Raw genomic sequence first — 14,121 nt, 5'->3', positions numbered from 1 at the left:
AACATCAATTGTTAGGATACCTTTCGAATTCTTCGCCTTCGTCGTCCTCTGTGTGACCTTCACCGGTTGCATTTGCTGCTTCTAATCGGTGTACTGTATTTCCGGGCTTCAGGGATTCTCCAGTCCTCGTATCACTAAGGACTTTCTTCTCGATACACACACAGGGTTTACATAATAACGCCACTTTATTCACAGGACTTTCAAAACTACACTTTATTCTTACTTCTAACATTTATTCTTAAACTACGATTCACGAACATTTAAACAACATTTAAACGGACGGAGGTTCGCCCTCCGGTGACCGATCGCGAGCAGTGGTAGTGGACAACTAAACTCTCTCGATCTCTTCCCAGCATCTCCTGGTCATCATCGGTCGACTGGTCATCCAAATTGGTGAGATCGTTCCAACCGTTGAGCGACTAATCGAGTGACTCCCCTTGTCCGACAGATTATCGTGCTTGGCTGAGTAATGTGTAGGGTAGCTATCTTGTTCGTCAACATCAATAAAAACCCATTTCTCAAAATTCGACATTACTTTCCACATACTTAATATGCATATTTTCATGAAGTTTTCAATGTATTGGAATCTTATACTATTCTACTAAAGGTAAAGCTTAATAGTTGGTCAGTAATAATGCACCAAGCAGTCTCTGGCTTGATATGGTGAGTTGCCTTATTTTGATAGAAATTATGAAAAAATGTTCATTTATGTCTTGTGCTGCAATAACATCACGGATTCGGCTAAAAATTTGTCCAGAGTAGTAGAATATTGTTCTCTGAATAATACAGAAGAAAACATTACTTATAATTGCATTTTTCATCAAAAATTTAATCCATAAAGATGCCCATAAAAAAAAGTCATACTTTTTACTCCATTGATGCAGATTTTCGACTCTAGCGAATCTTGTTATTATTTTTTTTCAGCAAAGTTGGTCCTATGTTATTGTACACCTTATTTAATAATAATCGGATGCAAATTTTTCATTTCCTACATTATTGTTTTGCAAAATTTGCATTAGGTTGCATTGTTATTTGTAAGAACCTTCAAAGAACAAAACCGTTTTGATTACTGTGTCTGCAATAGCGCACAGTAACCAAACCAGCAATGCTATTAAGAAGCAGTTTTCTGCATTTGAAACCACATTATTCCCACTTTCGACTGGCTGCATAAAAAAATTGATTATTTAATATGTTCATGCCCTTTTTGCTTTACAATTGAATTTTATTGAAAAAATCGAATCTTACTTGAGACTTTAATATCTCAACATTTAATTTTCCGATTGAGTTCAAATTTTGCCAGAATGTTTATTACTCATGCTGCTGCCGCATGGCACATACTTTCCTTGTATTAAAAACGATATACCATATGTGAACAGTAATTTTATATATGTTTTCAATTTTCAGCAATCAAAAAATTCACCTTAATTAACACCTGGCCGATTTTCTATAAAATAAAACTATTTTTATTCGATTCAAAAATGAGCATTGTATTGACAGATGATGTACTGAACAACGAAGCAAGGGTGGTTAAATTTGAACCACGCGTCTTCTTTTTATAGCCTCATAAAGTTGTCCGTTTTATAAATTGAACAGTCCTTAGCTGCTTTTTCAATAACCTAATGAACTGCAAGCAGGAAAATAGCCTTAGACCATGTTTGGGAAAACCGATAATATTCCGAAGCCGGTTCCGTGTGCCCCACTGGAAGTGGTCAAATATAAAAGCGAATCAAACTCATGCATGCGGCATATCAAATCGCGGCTCTTTAGGTGACCTGATGATCGGTGAGAGAAACTGTATTGTTCTGAAACCGCCGGGTGTCCCGCCGGAAGTGATCAAATGTAGAAGAGAACCAAACCTAAGCATCCGGCACATCAAATAGCGGCTTCCCAGCCAACCACATATCGTTAATCATTGTGTGGAAAAAATCGTATATTTTCATGTATCGAATCAGAATTGTATAATAATATGTATATTTGTTAACAATGATTGCGTAAAATCGCATTTTATGCCAAATGAAATTTCAATCACGATTTCGTTTCATATAGTCGTCTCCGATCGTAAAAGGTGCTAGATACTATCGGTAGGATAGAATCGTTTTAAAACTTACGTTCTGAGTGTCGAGCTTCAAGTTCGGTAGCATCGTATATGTGATTTCTTTGCATCGTGAAGATTGTCGCTTTTCATCGTATATAAATCTGCTCAATCGAACTGCTCTCCCAGAGGTATGATCAAAATCGGTGCAATCGTATACAACGTTCAGAGTATTGTATATTGATCGTTTGCATCATATTTGCGTCGTACACGAAGTGAACGAAATCGTAGAAATCGTTTATTCATTTTTACAGTCGCATTTCCTCCAGAGATACATCTAGGACTTTCTGCAGATTTCTCCAGTATTCCTCCAAGAATACCATCCGAAAATCGTCCAAAGATTTTATCAGGGATTTCTCCAAACCCTTCTAGAAATATCTCAAGAGATTTTTCGGGGACTTCCACCAGGGGTTTCCCTAGGAATTTTGTGAGGTACTCTAGTGGGATTTTTTTTCCAGAAAATCATCTTTTGATTTCACCAGGAACGTCTCTTTCATCTAATTTCGTGAGATATTCCTCCAGGGATTACTTTTGAAATTTCATCAGAGACTCCTTTAGTATTCCAGGGATTTGTTTAGACACTTTTCGATGGATTTTTTTTATTCATTAACTTCTGTGGGATATCTTTAAAATCCTCCAGAAACTCCTGCAAAGATTCTTTCGGAACTTGCTCCAACGATTCCTTTAGAAATTTGAAAACCTTGAGTAACCATGATGATGAACCTGGGCGTGTTAGTGGAAAACCTGCAAGTAAAAAGAAAACCGAGTAAGGACCTGTTCCTGTTAATTCAACTAAGAATTTGCATCTTTTGACAGATACGTATTTCGACCTCAACTGTAAGGTCGTCTTCAGTGTCTCAGTCGAGTCAAGTACAAGACACTAAAGACGACGACCTTACAGTTGAGGTCGAAATACGTACCTGTCAATGGATGCAAATTCTTAGTGGATTAAAATGGGAACAGTGCTTACCCCGATTTTCGTTTTACGTGAGTAACCAGTTCTGATTTTACCAGGACAACACTGGCGAATGCGCATTTTTAAACATCTAGTCCCAGTTTCAAAGCAGCATTTTACTCTGCCTTTCCCGCATCCAAACTAAGCTGCGTTGTGTGCTTTTGTTACCCCTTGGTTGCTGGTTGCGATTGCGAAGCAGGGTTGCCACATTTAAATCTGTATATTTTTAGTAAAAAATCTGTATATCTGTATTTGGCGGCAAAAAATCTGTATTTTAAATCTGTATCAGCCATTTTTGAGATAGAGGCAAAAAATTAACAGATATACAAAATAAATCTAAGTAATTAAAATACTAAGTGGGGTTTTCATGCTGAAGTTATTGTTTTGAGCAATAACTAAAACTTATATTTTTATTTTATTTCAAAAATCTGTATAAATCTGTATAATTTTCCAGAAAATCTGTATACATATCTGTAAAATCTGTATAATTTCCAAATTTTCAAAAAATCTGTAATTCTGTATATACAGATTCTGTATCGAAAAACTCCGTAAAAATCTGTAAAATACAGATTATTCTGTATATGTGGCAACCCTGTTGCGAAGACCCATCGACCGACGTCGACGGACGACGACATTGCTTGCGACTGGGGCTCTCTTCTGGTTCGTTCGGTTACCTACCTACTGGCACTGGTGAACGGTGCTGCGCGCTGGCTGGGCTGGCTGTGTGTCTGTCTGCAAAAACGATTTCGCCACATCGACCAGCTTCGTCCGCATCCATCCCCCAGTTCCTCGGGAGAGGCTCACCCCTCACACACTGGCGCGCACCGTTTCATCTTTTCTGGCGGGCAGGCGGGTGATTCCCCATCTCCATATTTCCACAGCTGATGCAGCAGGAGTCAGTGAAATAGGTAGGTACCTCAACATTTAGGTTTTTTTTATCCGCATCTTCCCGCCATCTCCGGGGTTTGGTTTTGGATTCTTGTTGAAATTTGCTCCTGCTGGACCTGGTGCTGCAGGAGGATCCGTTCGACGAACTTGTAGTAGGACGCGATGCGTTCCTCACATGACTACTCCCCATAGCAGCATCATCGAGCGGGTTCACCGGAGTGAGATGAATGGCTTGTTATACATATGACCGACCAGCGACGATGACTGTGTTGTGTTCTCGTATTTCGTGGTGCATGATCTCTGCGCTTGATTCGCCGATCAACCAGAGAGACAGAGAGAGAGAAATTTGGTTTAGCCAAAAATTGTGCACCGGCGTTTGCGAAGGATTCTGGCTCTCATATGGCTTGGTCGTTGTCCCTGGAATATGGTATACGTGGAAAAGAGGTGAATTGAACTCTTTCAAGGTTGTTGCTCGGACGAAGTCATCGGCATATAGTATGAGGTTCTGATAATTTGCTTCGAAGTAGAATGCAAGTTTTAAGAAATTTGTTTGTATGTTCGAAGAAAGGGATCCGTTTGAGATTTCCAACTTAGAACGATGCCCTTAATAGAATTTTTTGTCCCTGCTGTTTGGGGTATCAGCACTGTCCTGCCATTAGAATCATTGCGCTTAATTATCACCTATGGGTTTCTTTTTGAGTCCCGCTTGAAACGCTGCCTTCGATTCTCCATTGAACTCGATTGCGGAAGTAAAATTTCGTTGAACGGGATGTTCATGTAGTGTGGGTTTAGGGTCGACCTCCAACAGCCAACGAAGGACTACATCCGGGATACATGTAGTACATTGCCGACCCACTGAACCGTCCAAGCTCTACGTCTCACCGGGACCTCCTAGAAGGTAATGCTCCGGAGAGTGGCTAGTCCACATCGTACACTCGAGCGTAAGGCTTCCAGCAACCAACATCATGACATGCACATTAGGAAGGACACTAGGGTATGGTGGTGGCGCATTGCTGGTTTCCCGGATGGCCTCAACACTACCATTGTCCTCGGAAGGCCAGGCAGAGTAGACAGTTAGACACCACTCCTACTTCCCACGGTACAGTAACGCCTATCATAGCACTAGCACACAGAGAGACTTGTCGACATGGGGCCTCCACCTGTGCTGGACCTTCGTGGGGACACTTTTCAAAAAAACGGTCCCCCTCCTCTGTATCTCGGAGACAATCTGGACGATAGTCGATGAAACGACATTCCAGTCAAACTCGTCTTTGCACATTCTCTGAACAAGATTATCTGGAGCTGTGTCCCCAGCGCATGTGGCATGCAAATTGACTCCGGGTTCTGCGGGTAGTTTCTCCGCTATGGGCAATAGTACGAGGCTCTGTCGCTTTCTAACATCTGGGAAGAATCCCTCTTTCAAGCATTTCTGAATAGTAGTACATCCCGGGAGCTTCTGCAACAGCTACTTTTAAGCTCAGATTTAGAACTACGTTCAGACATTTGGCTTTACCTACACTAAGGGATTCAGCAATCCCCTTGATGAGCCTTCCCAACCTCTCTGGAAATGGCTCTGTGGGAGCCATTACATCTCTTGTCATGGCCATCACGATCCTGTAGGTATCACCACAAGGATTGACATTGGCGCTCTGACAGAGATCTTCGAAGCAGACCTTTTTGATTGCCCTTGTCTCGGACTTCAGCGCGACTTTGGCATCGCCGAACACCACCCGCCGTTCGTTTCGCTCTTCTTCAGTTCGTGCTCACTGCATCTGCCCGTAGCCCATAGGCAGGCACGGCGCAGGTCCGCAATCGCTGGAGTCCACCAGTACGCCGGAAGTCTCTCATTTCTAGGGGGATTTCAAGGATTTTTTAAAGGGAGTCTGCGGCGTTTCCAGTCATTTCAAGGTGTTTTAGGAAGTTTCAGAGGGCTTTTAGGGTATAAAGCTCCCTCAGATAAAGGCCATCAGATGAGCTTCACAATGATTTCAGAGGGTTTCAGAGACGTTTTAAAGCGTCTCCATGATTTTCAGGGCGTTTCAGGACGTTTGAGAGGTGTTTTACGGGAATTCGAAGGTTCTTACGCTGGTTTCACAAAGGTTTCATGGGGTTCCTAAGCATTTCAAGGCGTTTTAGAAGCTTTTGTAGGAATTTCAGGGAGCTTCAGAGGCTCTCAGATGAGTTTCACATAGATTTCGTGGGGGTTTCCGAGGCGTTTCAAGGCGCTCCTATGTGTTCAAAGGTATTTTAAAAGGTTTCGGAGAGGTTGTAGGGGGCTTAAGAGGCTCTCAGGTAAAATTCACGGAGGTTTCATGGGGGATTTCAGAGACGTTTCAAAGCGTTTCAAGACGTTTCGATGCGTTTCATGGTGTTTCTGAAGTGTTTTGGGGGACTTCTGTTCTTGTCGAGTGAGTTTCATGGAGGTTTCTGGGAACATTCAGAGGCGTTTCATAGCATTTCAGGGCATTTCAATACATTTCAGGTTTTGTGAGGGGGTGTCGGTGAGGTTTTAGTGGGCTTCAGAGGCCTCAGGTGAAACGGCATTTCAGGCCATTTCGAAACGTTTCAAGGTGTTCCAATGCGTTCCAGGGCATTTCAGGATGTTTCAGGAAAATTTTATTAGGCTTCAGAGGTTCTCAGGTGTATTTTATGGAGGTTTTATTAAGGTTTCAGAGGGGTTTCAAAGCGTTCAAACACGTTCCAAGGCGTATTGAAACATTTTTATGCGTTTCAGGCAGGGTGTTTTAGAAGGTTTTAGGGGTTCAAAGCGTTAGTAGATCAGATGGCTTAAACTCCAGGGATACTCCTGTACAATCGATCATTGAAGCCGACTTTTTCGCTTCTCACCGCTTCAAAACAAAAGCGCCACCGTGTATGGACTGTAACACAGTGACAGCAGTTGAGTTACGTCAAAGACACAAGGCTACGGGTGGCGCTATCTATTCATTTCATAGCGGCCGTTTCAGTTATTTCATTTCAGTGATCCATTATACAGCCCATCACTTGATAGAACATAGATACTTGAAGCTGTATAAGAGTGAACCTCATTCATTAAGAACATACAACTAGCAATTCTCGTGGATTCAATGATCTTTACTCAAGGGAGTTCTTGAAGACTCTTAAAGAAACATCGAACTCACCACTTGATAGATCATATCTACCTGAGGTAGTGTAAGTATGAACCTTAGTTATATAGCTCTTAGAGACAACAAATTATGTTGGTAGATATGATACATACTCAAGGGAGTTCTTGGAGATCCTCAAACTAACTATAAACTCATCACTTAACTCTTAACTCTGCCTTTTTCCCGTTAACCAACTTTATCCATAATCATCAGTACTCCAACTGCTTTGAACATAATCATATTCTATTTAGTAACGTAAATATAATGGAGGGACTCAAATCGGTTTTACCTAAATGGAGGTTTGGGTATACTCAGTATGGATCCGCTATGATGGCGATATCCGTCTCCCACTCAGCGACTACCTGACACAGCAGTTTACTGTTGGGCTGTGTCACAGCGGATTAGGCTCAGCTGCTTCACCTGCACAGTGATTTGTCAGCTGCGGCTTTTCTGAAGGCTGGACACCTTGGACCTCTAGTTACTTACACAGCTTGCTCCTGTCAGCCCAGTGACTTGTATCATGGTTCCAGACACGTGAAGCAATTCTCCGGTGGTTCATGAAAGGTCAGTTGGTACACTGATCACCCCACTTTGACCTTCTCTACTTTAACGCACTTGTTAGCGTCCACCATAGGTAACTGTACCAAGGCCACCTGTGTTCCCGCCGGGCCCTTCCGTAGCCTAACGGCTGTAGTGGGCACCTGCACCTCACACTGTTATTGCAGTGCCGTGACGAGCTCTTCCGCATTAGTGACCTCGTCAAGGTTTTCCACTTTAAGAGTCGTTTCCGCTCTACGCAACTCTGACACCCTCGCCAACAAGGACCTCTTCCGCCAGACTCTTGTAGGCGACACCCTTGCGATCCTTGTCGCACTTTAGCACCCTTACGAGTACATCTAATACTGCAGCATACGTAGGCTTCCAAATCCGTGAGCTTTGCGTCGCTATTCATGTCCGAGTACTTAGAGTGTACGGTCTTTATGGAGAGCGCGCGTCCTTCTCGCACAAGGCAACTTCTACGTTCAATAGGCTTGGAGCTCATGTACCTCCTGCGGTTTCTTCTTCCGTATTACTTTGGTCCAAGAAGCGTCCATTCCCTGATCCACCCTAACTTGTCGGCCCTGATCCACCCTGGGTCGGCCCTCTCAGGCCCATGCTTTCCGTATTTCCGGGACGCCTGGCAAGGGTCCGACTTGCCGGCTTAACTACCGCACTTCGGGGTTAACGGCCACCTGGTAGCTCCTCACCTGACGGCTGTCTTACACGCTTCTGCGAATGCCTATCATAAGCAATTGCGTCCGCCGCACTTTTAGGGCTATCCGCGAATGCGAAGGCTTCGGCTGGGTAGACTTCCGTATCTTCAACTTCACGGGTTTTGCTGCTGCCGCAGTTGCTATTAGTTTATCATGGTCCTGCTTGGCCTCTATCCCTGACTTATGAAATCTCATCATATCTGCTTGAGGTCCTTACTGAAGTTCACCAGCCACCTCCATCCCAGAGGACCCATGACAATTCTTATTGATGGTCCTCATCAACTACGCTCCGTCCATGACCTCCGTGGATCTGGTTCTTATATATTCCTGCTTTCTTTTCGCAGTTTCTTAGTTTTACGGCTAGCTTGAGGGCATATCATTAACCCCCAAACTTTCTGGAAGACCAGGACCCAGTTGAGCTTAGATTCATTTACTGGCAGTCGGACGTTGATCAGCTGCCCATGACATGACCCTATAGGGAGCAGACACTGTTGTAAGTCGTTCCTCTTGGAGAACTAACGTTCAGGTTTGCTGAAGCAATCCCTTCTTCCCTATCAGTTGAGATCAAAGATCCGACCGGGTTTGGTTACCCGGCTTTCCCTAAGATTGCTCGCAGCCCTGTCGCCCATGGAGCTAGGGATGGTAGTTGTCGGAAAGAGGCTAATTACCTTAAAATAACATATTGAAAACAACTTGAAATTTTTGAATTTATTAACAAGTTAGAATGATAGTATCTAACTATACACAGAACACCATCAAAAGTAGGCGAATGTGTGAGGAAGATATCATTAAATACAATTGAAGAAACATGCCAAAGAGATTCCAAAGCTGCCATTTAACTTCCATCAAGCTGTGGTGTCCGAGCGGTTAAGGAGATGGACTTGAAATCCATTGGGTTCTACCCGCACAGGTTCGAATCCTGTCTACAGCGTATTTGTTTATTTTTGCTGTGCAAATGGCTAAACATTACACAGCTTGATGAACGTTTGTTTGTTTCTTTGTCTGTTTGTGCTGTATCGCCTAGAAAATATGTAATTTGGATTTTTCTAGGTCTTCCTTTGGATTGCATCTTCCAAACGGCTCATCAGCTACACCCGTCTTCGCAGCATCCTTGAAATCCTCTCCCCATCGGCAATGGAATAGAACCGTAGCGTAGGTACTCTGTAATTCCAGTTCAATCCATCGCATCGCCACATAAATCTAGAGCTTCAATCAATTCGCCTCCAATTATCAGTAGCGCGCGGCAAAGCTAGGAAGAGAAGGCCATTCGAAACTTCCAGTCTGAATCAGTCCGCGCAAATGGGCTCTCAAACATCCGTCTTTCTGCAACTGTGTGTGCGCCCGCGCTCAGTTCCATCGCCCCGGCCGTGGCGGGACGGGGGATCTCTCATTTCGACTCCGGCTCGGAACGCATAGCAAAACTGGTTGCCTTGGTTATTATGCCTCCACTGGCAGTACCTACTGGCTGATGATGACGACGACGACGACGACGGTCTGCTATATTCACTTCACACTTTATTACGCTGCTGCTGTGTTGTAGAGCTGACTGGCTGCGGCGGGCGACCTTTGTGGAATCTGTTTCTGTTTTTGTTTTCTTGCCAACAGCAAGCCAGCAGCTCAACAGCAGCAGCAGCACCAGCAGACCAGACCGTAAAACGCTATCCGAGAGACACGCAATCTCCGAATGCACACACAACAGGCTATATAACATTTGTACTTAGATATGAGTATATAGGAGCTGTGCCCTCGTATAACTGTGGTTTAGTATTGTAGGCTGTTGTTCCCTTGGAAAATCATCCAAAGATCTATCGAAAGAACTAACTGTTGTCGAAGGGAGTATAGTACTGTTTCGATGGCAAATCATGAACTCGTACATGAATACGAGAGCAAGTTCATTTGGGGCCTAAAAGTCCCCATACTCCACACTTCTAAAGCCGTGCAATCAGAATGATAGTCAGCTAATGATAGCGTTACTCGCTGTTACGCTCGCTGTTTCGAATTCCGTTGGCAAGGGCTTAAAGTGGCAATCCGACGTTCAGTAGAAAGATAGCGCAAACCAGGTAAGGTAACCTTCTGAAATTCTTAACTATCACAGAACGATGAAGCTACTTAGGATATCCGATGACAGATTTAGAACACCGGATGCAAACCTACGCGCCAACCAATGCTGCCAAATTACATAGCATAGAGAACTTCTACAGCGAACTGTAGGTTATTTTTGATATAATGGGATATCCAGGAAAGCTTGACATCAAGAACGACTCCAACGAACTTTACCTGTTCAGTTACATCTATTGTGGTGTCATCTTTCCGTAAAAAGAACAGAAAATGTTTTACTCGGATTAACCAAAAGGCCGTATAGGCGACATCGACCCTCAACTACCTGAAGGGGGCTTTGCACCACGTCGAAAAGGGTGTTGATACACAATACACATACATACCAACTAACAATGTAAGGTAGTCTCGGCAAAGCCAAGGAAACCTCTATTATTGAGTTGCCTCAAAAGCGTATCTTCCACGAGGCTCCACAAAAACGGTGACGACTACGCCCCCTTGGGAGCATCTACAAACACTTAATTTTTTAATCAATGCGTGACGCAACGGCGAGAAGAGATGACGGTTTTAGAGCATTTGGTGAATCCAATTGGAAATCATTGGAGATATACCATGACACCGTGCGGCGTCCAATGTGGCATCGAAAGGAACGTTGTCAAAGGCACCCTAGATATCTAAGAAAACACCCAAGCAGGACTACTTTTGCCTTCTCGATATCGTAAACAACTTTGTGTAAAAGAGTTATAGTGGACTTACCAGATTGGTAGGTATGGTTCATATGAGGAGGTACGTTGGCCAGATGAACATCACGATTGTGATGATCCATAATGGGTTCTAAGCATTTCAGAAGAGAAAAGGTCAAACTGATAGGTCCGAAACATTTTGCTTCTTCATACGGCGCACGACCCACTTTCGGAATAAACTGTACAGTATGTACAGTAATGGGGCCCATATAGCCGAGGCGATAAACGCACAGGTATTCAGCATGACCATGCTGAGGGTGACGGGTTCGATTCCCGGTCGGTCCAGGATCTTTTCGTAAAGGAAATTTCCTTGACTTCTTTGGGCATAGAGTATCTTCGTGCCTGCCACACGATATACACATGCAAAATGGTCATTGGCAGAGAAAGCTCTCAGTTAATAACTGTGGAAGTGCTCATAGAACACTAAGCTGAGAAGCAGGCTTTGTCCCAGTGAGGACGATACGCCAAGAAGAGGAGAGAGGAGAGGAATCTATCTATTGATCTATGTATGTATTGTTTCATTCTGTTAATTTAAACTCAAGGAGGCGAATATATGCATACAGGAAAAACATTTTTTCTTGATTTTCCAGACGGGAGATTGCTTTGGATAACTCAAAACGCAGAAGACAGTACTAAGCTTACCGGCAGAGAAGAGAAGGGCATCTTAGAACAAATCGACCACACGGAAAGTGATAAATTTTTGACGTCGAAAATCGACCCGATTTATTTTGTTTCTACTCATTTCGTTTCCATCGTGTCTAAACGTCAAAACAACTGCATGGCTCAAAGTATGTTGATTACTTTCAGGTATAACCAAATTTAATGAATAAATGACGTCATATCGATCAATCATCTTTTATTTTTTGATAATTTGTTTCATTGAGAGCATATCAATTGTTGTTTCGACCACTGTGGCAATAATATGGTAGAATGCCAACGATGTTTTTGCAATTTCAAGCTGTTATAAAGCATAATAATGGTGTTTACCCATTTTCTTAATTACCATACGCATATTCCCCGCATTTTTTATCGCGTACCCTTTTTACGATTTTAATGAAAAGCAACGTTGACTGCGTCCCCGAAGTACATTCTAGTTGAACACAATTTTTTTTGCGAATCAATTTTTGAGTTGGTATACCTGCCTCCAAAATACTTTGCTCTATTGTGTCAACACGGTTGAAATTTTCCGTGTAAAAAGTGTGGTGTCGCTAGGTGTCGCGACCAACAGCATGAAATTTTAATCAATTTCTGACTCGGGAGAGGACCTTCTCTTCTCTGTTACCGGGATAGTTCGTATTCAATATATTTTAAGGCATAGGGGTCTCCAGTTTGCCTAGTGGTTAAGGCTTTGGATCGCCAATCCGAAGACAGCGGGTTCGATTCCCTTTACGATCGGGAAAATTTTCTCGACTCCCTGGGCATAATGTTTCATTGCACTTGCCTCACAATATACAAGTTCATGCAATGGCATGCAAAGAAAGCCCTTCAATTAATAACTGTGGAAGTGCTCAAAGAACACTAAGTTTAAGCGAGGCATGCCAAGTCCCAGTGGGGACGTAGAGCCATGAAGAAGAAGAAGAAAATCATTTTAAGGATTGCCATGATCGAATTGAGGAAAACTTATGGGCAACTGTAGAGGGCGAAAATTAGAGCGGAGGTGGAGCGAAGATTGAATTTTGGGGGGCGAAAAATAAATCACAAATCAATATTGAAATTTGTTATTTTAATGTATTAAATCTTCATTTAATGGTACTTTTGAGCTGGGTTATCACTGATTAAAGGATAATTAGCAAAAATCACCAAAGAACCATAGATATTATCGGAAATATATGTTGAAACTCAATAATTTGGATAGTTCAATGCTTTAGGGGGGCGAAATCTAGTGCTTTTACCCTATACGCTGTTTTTCTTCGAATATGAATATTGTTTTTTTTGGTCAATGGCACTTACACCCCTTTACCACTAAACTACTGACTTACACCCCCTTGCCACCAAACAAATCCTCAATGAGGTTGCAACTCTATATAAAGACTCAAGTATTAATATGCAAAAAGTGTCTCAAAATTGAAAATATAATGTCGTTGTAAGTGAACAATGCTAACAAGCATAATTATTTGTTCCTAACTAAAAATACAGATGAAGAAACGGTTAAATCAGAAAAGCTTAACAAGCCTACTTTAATATTAAAGGTCTTTCTTGACGTAACCTTGATACGACAAAATGGTCACAGAGTTTATTTTTTGTTTGTTTGTTATGTAAACAAAAAAAAAATACATTTCAAATCGATTCAATGGAACGTAAAATTAAGAAAATTGTGCACTTTTGGCACATATTTAATCTTTTAAGGATAAAGTTGGTGGAGTATCAAGCCAACCGCCACAATGGCCGTTTTTTTATTCTACTCGAATTTCTTGAGCACAAATCAGAAAATACACCAAAAAGTTGATTTGAAATTGTTTCTTGCTGCGATTACTTATAGCAAAGATGGTTAGAAGGAAAAAGATGAACGACTCCCGCTCCTAACAGGCGACACGAATAGCGCCGCTCTGGTGAGCCAACGTTCAACTAATACACTCTTAATTAATATTCGGAAAAATCTTAAAACAAACGCACAGGCAAATTCACGCTAAACTTTTTTCACACAGTCACGCGCAAGGTTATTATTGTAATCGCCAATAAATTTTGGATTCAATCAATCGATTCAGTGATGGGTGAACCAATGTTTAGCTTGATATGAATGCTGCAACGTTCGACAACACGAATAAGTTTGCCCAAATAATTCAATATATTTTCATATGTAATGTGATAACTTTTTGTGTAAATTAAGATGTTACATTACATAATAATTGCAGACATACGCGCCAACTTGTGACGTAGTTGGGAGAGCGAGGGAGGTGTGCAAGGCCTCTCAAAATAAATGAAATTTGGAAACTATCGACGCAGTTCATTCAATTTAGGCATATTCAAGTAAAAATAAGTGCATTTAGCTGAAAAAAAAAAATAATTTGAT

General features: G+C 42.2%; 1 non-coding gene across 1 annotated transcript; it reads left to right on the top strand.

Annotated features, from left to right (window-relative positions):
- The first annotated feature begins 9,162 nt into the window (after positions 1-9,162).
- On the top strand, positions 9,163-9,244 carry Trnas-uga (transfer RNA serine (anticodon UGA)). The gene has a single exon. It is a non-coding gene; the product is annotated as a tRNA-Ser (tRNA).
- The last annotated feature ends 4,877 nt before the right edge of the window (positions 9,245-14,121 follow it).

This window comes from Aedes albopictus, chromosome 3 (assembly GCF_035046485.1).
Source record: "Aedes albopictus strain Foshan chromosome 3, AalbF5, whole genome shotgun sequence".
Taxonomy (NCBI): Eukaryota; Metazoa; Arthropoda; class Insecta; order Diptera; family Culicidae; genus Aedes; species Aedes albopictus.
Note: the sequence above shows the minus strand (reverse complement) of the source record. Positions and strands in the feature narration are given on the sequence as shown.